The following is a 5,448-nucleotide window of genomic DNA, read 5'->3' on the forward strand; positions in this document are numbered from 1 at the left end:
TAGTTTAGAAATTATTGTTACAGTCTACTTACATGATTGACGAAATAAATAAATAAATAGCTTCAAATGTCTCCAGTAGGAGACTTATAAGAACATTAGGAAAAATAAAGTATTCATTCTTCTCCAAACCGTCTCTGGTGCAACTTATTCAACCGAACCTCCGCTAATTGTCCGCTAATCCGCTAATTGAACTGTTATGAACCGTAACATGGTGACCTGTGCCAGCGAACTTTGATGGCTATAATTATGAACATTTTTCAAATTTTCGCGGAACTGTGTGAATAAATTCGACGTGAAATGAATTGAAAAAAAAAACAAAGCATTTTCCAGAGTGGGTCAGAGTGACGAGAGCTGCAGACTATCCAAGCAAATACAGTGGAAAAACCTCCCTGGATAAAAGAACAAGTGTTTTGTACGCAGAGTGGTTCGTTTTTGTTTTTTGAAGTGCTAATCAGCAGCGAAAGTCAAGGTTGACATAGTTGAAGCCGATTGTTTGTTATCAGTATAACAACCGAGGGCAGAATACGACGCATACGTAGCGATACTCAGTGCAAATTGACGAATTTTCAGTGAAGTGAAAAATGGGCAAGTCCCATTCTAAATCCGTCACCAACAATGGAGATCCGCAAGTGAGTGTACAAAATACTCTGGATCTCCATACGGACTATCATACAGAGCACGAGTTCAAACTAATCCTGTGCATTGTAGCGTGTCAGTTATTGATTGCGCTATATCAAATATATAAGCGTCACGCAAGGGCACAAGCAATAAAAATCGCCCGATCGGTGGCGAACGTTTTTTTTTTCTTCATCTATAGTTTATTTGACACGGCACAAATTCAATTCAATGTTTAACGGCGCCAATTATATCTGGTAGCTTACTTTCTGAAGTATCTTAATAACTAAAAGCAAATTTTTTATCCTCGCTGCCGACTACGAGCTGAAACTAAATCTATTTTAAAGCTAGAATATTTTGCATTAAAAGCACAGGTTTGCTGTTTGATGATTTTCATTGCCATAGGTAAGCAGCATATTAAATTTGTTCCGCTGCTGGGCCAAGATATTACGGACTGGCATATTGGGTTGTTTCCATCGGGCCTTGAGAGTATCGTGCGGGTCTGATTGCTGTTTCCGGATCCGGGGTCTTAACGTGTTCTTGTCGTTTGGTTGGATGTAGGCGGAAGGGGATAGGACTAAACTGGGGCGGGGATGGATTTCAGGAAAACGTATATAAGGGACATGTAGGATAGGTCACGGCTCGCCAAGACATCACGAACAGGAACAGCCGGCTGCCTACCTTCGGCCTGCAGGGAAGCTATTAATTTAGACCTGGCGTCACGGTGTACAGGGCATGACCAAACAACGTGCTCTATGTCGTGATAACCTTCACCACAGGCACAGATACCACTTTCCCCGAGCCCAACACGACGGAGATGCGCGTCAAATCTATAGTGATTGGACATAAGCCGGGACATCACGCAAATGAAATCCCGACCTACATCCAACCCCTTGAACCACGGGTTCGTCGACACCTTGGGGATTATGGAATGTAACCACCTTCCCAGTTCCCCCTTGGTCCAAGAATTTTGCCAACTGATGATCGTATTCTGACGTACAAATGCGAAAAATTCATTAAAGGCAATTGGTCTTTCATAAATATCACCGTTTGTTGCGCCCACCTTAGCCAAAGAGTCCGCTTTCTCATTCTCGATACCCTCATACCCGGTATCGAGCAGTGAGAATAGACCCACGCTAAGGTAATCTGAGTAGATTTTTCGGATAAAGCACTCAGATGTTCCCGTATTTTCCCCAGGAAATACGGAGAGTGCTTAACTTTCATCGATCGGAGAGCCTCAATGGAACTGAGACTGTCCGTAAAGATGAAATAATGGTCCGTGGGCATTTTTTCGATAATCCCTAGGGTGTACTGAATTGCAGCCAATTCTGCGACGTAAACAGAAGCAGGATTATCGAGCTTGTGGGAGACGGTTAAATTGTTATTGAAGATACCGAAGCCAGTGGACCCATCAAGAAGTGATCCGTCAGTGTAGTACATATTGTCGCAGTTGATGTTTCGATATTTATTGGAAAAGATTTTAGGGATCTGCTGCACGCGTAAATGATCCGGGATTCCACGAGTTTCTTCTATCATGGATGTATCGAAAAACACAGTAGAATCAGAAGTATTTGATAAGTCGACACGATTTGGAATATTCGAAGAAGGGTCAATATTTTGGGACATGTGATTGAAATACAATGTCATAAAACGGGTTTGAGAATTAAGTTCGATTAACCTTTCAAAATTTTCAATCACGGGACGGTAGGTGGCGAACGTTGATCAAGTGTAGATAAAAAACAACTTTAAAATCGCCCGAACGGTAATCAAGTGTAGAGAAAAACAAAACAACAAACAATTTACAACAAACTCTGAAGCAACCTGGAGCGTATGTCGGCAACCTGGAGAGTGCGTCGGCAACCTGGAGAGTGCGTCGGCAACCTGGAGCGTGCGTCGGGATAGAGCGCGCTTTTTTAATTTCAGCAGCGGTAGTAACAACAACAGCGGAACCAAGTAGGTTTAATTTAAAAAAAAATATTTTAAAATGGAACCTCCAAAAATTATTATTACAATTATTATAACATGAACCCTCCAAAAATCATTATAACATGAATCCTCCATGGAGCAAGTTCGATATGATGTTGAATGTCACTTAGCAGCATTAAACACCATATCAAACAATTTCGCAAAGGCTCCCCTTAGTGTTTATAGGAAAAATTTCCTAATAGAAAAAAAAATTAAAGCCCTCCAAATATATCAGTAAATTAAAAAAAACCTTAGTGGATCACGAAACGCTGTTTACAGACTCCGAATAAACATTTTTAGTGAAAGCCTCCCGGCAAAAATATAACGATATAGTGGTATTAATAGAGCTAAAACTACCATTTGCGAAAAGTAGCTTAAGTATCAGATCTATTGCAATACTTTACATTTTTTACACTAAATTTAAAAAGAAAACAAACCGAAAAAAGAATATCAATTCAATTATGGCTAAAGTAGACATTAGACTGGGCACCACACTCGTGCAAACGTACGACGGTGCTCCAGAGAATTTAGAAGCGTTTATAGATGCTGTAAATTTATTCAACGATACTGTGACAAACGATTTTGCCAACGCCATTGCCCCACAAAAAGAGGCGGCTCAACTTACGGTATTACGTTTCGTAAAAACGCGACTGGCGGGTGTTGCTCGCCAAATGATTACTGATGCTATCAACCTAGAAGGTCTGTTAGATACATTAAAGCAACATTGTGAATCGAAAATTACATCCGATAATTTAACCGCAAAATTAAAAACACTCAAACAGAAAGATTCTACGGAAAATTTCTGTGACGAGATTGAAAAAGTCACGTCACAGCAAAAATCTGTCTACATAAGGGAACAAATTCCAGTAGATAGGGCGCATGCTATGGCCACAAAAAGAGGTGTCGAAGCCCTTATTAATGGTATAAAATATGCAGAAACGAAAACCATCTTGAAATCTGGAACATTCAGCAAGATTGGTTACAAAAGGTATTCGAAAATGACGTTCACGAAAAAGCAAACCAATCCAATTCAAATGCACAAATATTTGTAGCAAGAAATTGGCAACAACAAAATCGTGGGGAAAATTCAAGAAATTTTCCCAACGGTCGTGGACAGGGTCGTGGGCATTTTGGACCCAACAGAAGAAATTATAATAATTTCCAAAGAAATGGAAATTATAACCATTTTCGCGGAAACCACCAAGTAAGAGGTAATAATACTCACAGAGGATACCATCAAGGTAGATGATTATATCATCAACGTGGACAATTTGCTCACAGAGGTCAATTCAATCCAAACATGTATCTTGCGCAGCATAACGGTGTGGTTTACCAACCAGTTGCTCAACAAGAATTCTAGCAAATTCCAATTCTACCACCAAACCAACAACATATGCCACAGCCAAATAATGAAAATATCCACCCTTTAGGGGTACAGTTGGGGCAGCATATACAATAAATGTATCTGCCACCAACTATGTCCAGCTTATGGTTGATATGTCGGATGTGAAATTATCATTCATTGTAGATTGCGGATCCGATATATCAGTCGTCAAGTGCGGATTAGTAAACAAAACCCAAATTTACTATCCTAGCCAAAAATGCAATTGAGTCGGTATTGGTCATGGAGATGTAAAGACAATGGATACAACTCAAACAAATGTGAAATTAAATGACTTTAAAATACCTCATATGTTTCACATAGTAAAAAACGATTTCCCGATCCCTACCGATGGAATATTAGGAAGAGATTTCCAAGTAAACCACAAATGTAACATATATTATGACTCTTGGCTTCTCAATCTGACTCAAAATTTTAAAACAATTTCAATTCCATAGTGAACAGGCAAGTCAACTCAAGTATCACACCAGCTAGGTGTGAGATAATTAAACAACTCGACAACATGAATATTCAGGAAGACAGTGTAATTTTCTCTGAAGTGATATACCCCGGAAAATTTTGCACAAATACTCTGGTAAACAAAAACAACTGTCACGTTAAAATTACAAATACTACAACTAAGGAAATTCAATTACCAGAAAACTTTTGCCCCAAATATGAATCCTTAGCAAATTTCTATTTTTGTTCTATTCAAAACAAAACCAACGAAGAAAATCTTAATGAACGAACAATAAAAAAATAAAAAAGGAGCTTAAACTCGAAAGCAGTGAACCTCTTATAAAAAATAAACTGGAAAAACTTTGCAATGAATTTAATGACTTATTTTCACTTCAAGGTGACTTGCTTTCAGAAAACAATTTTTACAAACAAAGTATAACCCTCAATGACCCGAAACCAACTTGTATCAAAAATTATAGATTACCGGAGTCTCAAAAACATGAAATAAATGAACAAGTACAAAAAATGCTAAATGAAGGGATAATTCAAAATTCGGCCTCACCTTACAACTCGCCCATCTTACTTGTGCCAAAGAAAACAGATTCAAACGGAAGTAAGAATTGGCGACTTGTAATCGATTACCGACAGGTGAACAAAAAAATAACTTCAGACAAGTTTCCACTCCCACGGATAGATGAAATCCTAGATCAATTAGGTCGAGCAAGATACTTTTTAGGTCATTTCGAATTTAATAGGCTACCTTTCGGTTTGAACATAAGTCCTAACTCTTTTCAACGCGTGATGTCCATCGCGTTGAGCGGTTTACCACCACATTGTGCATTCCTTTACATTGACGATATCATCGTAGTGGGATGCTCGATTAATCACCATATCGAAAATTTACGTGAAGTGTTTCAACACCTAAGGAAATACAATCTCAAACTAAATCCAGCTAAATGTCGTTTTTATTTAAAAATGAAGTAACCTATCTAGGACATTATATCTCAAAAGATGGCATACAACCGGAT

Source organism: Wyeomyia smithii, chromosome 2 (assembly GCF_029784165.1).
Source record: "Wyeomyia smithii strain HCP4-BCI-WySm-NY-G18 chromosome 2, ASM2978416v1, whole genome shotgun sequence".
Classification (NCBI taxonomy): Eukaryota; Metazoa; Arthropoda; class Insecta; order Diptera; family Culicidae; genus Wyeomyia; species Wyeomyia smithii.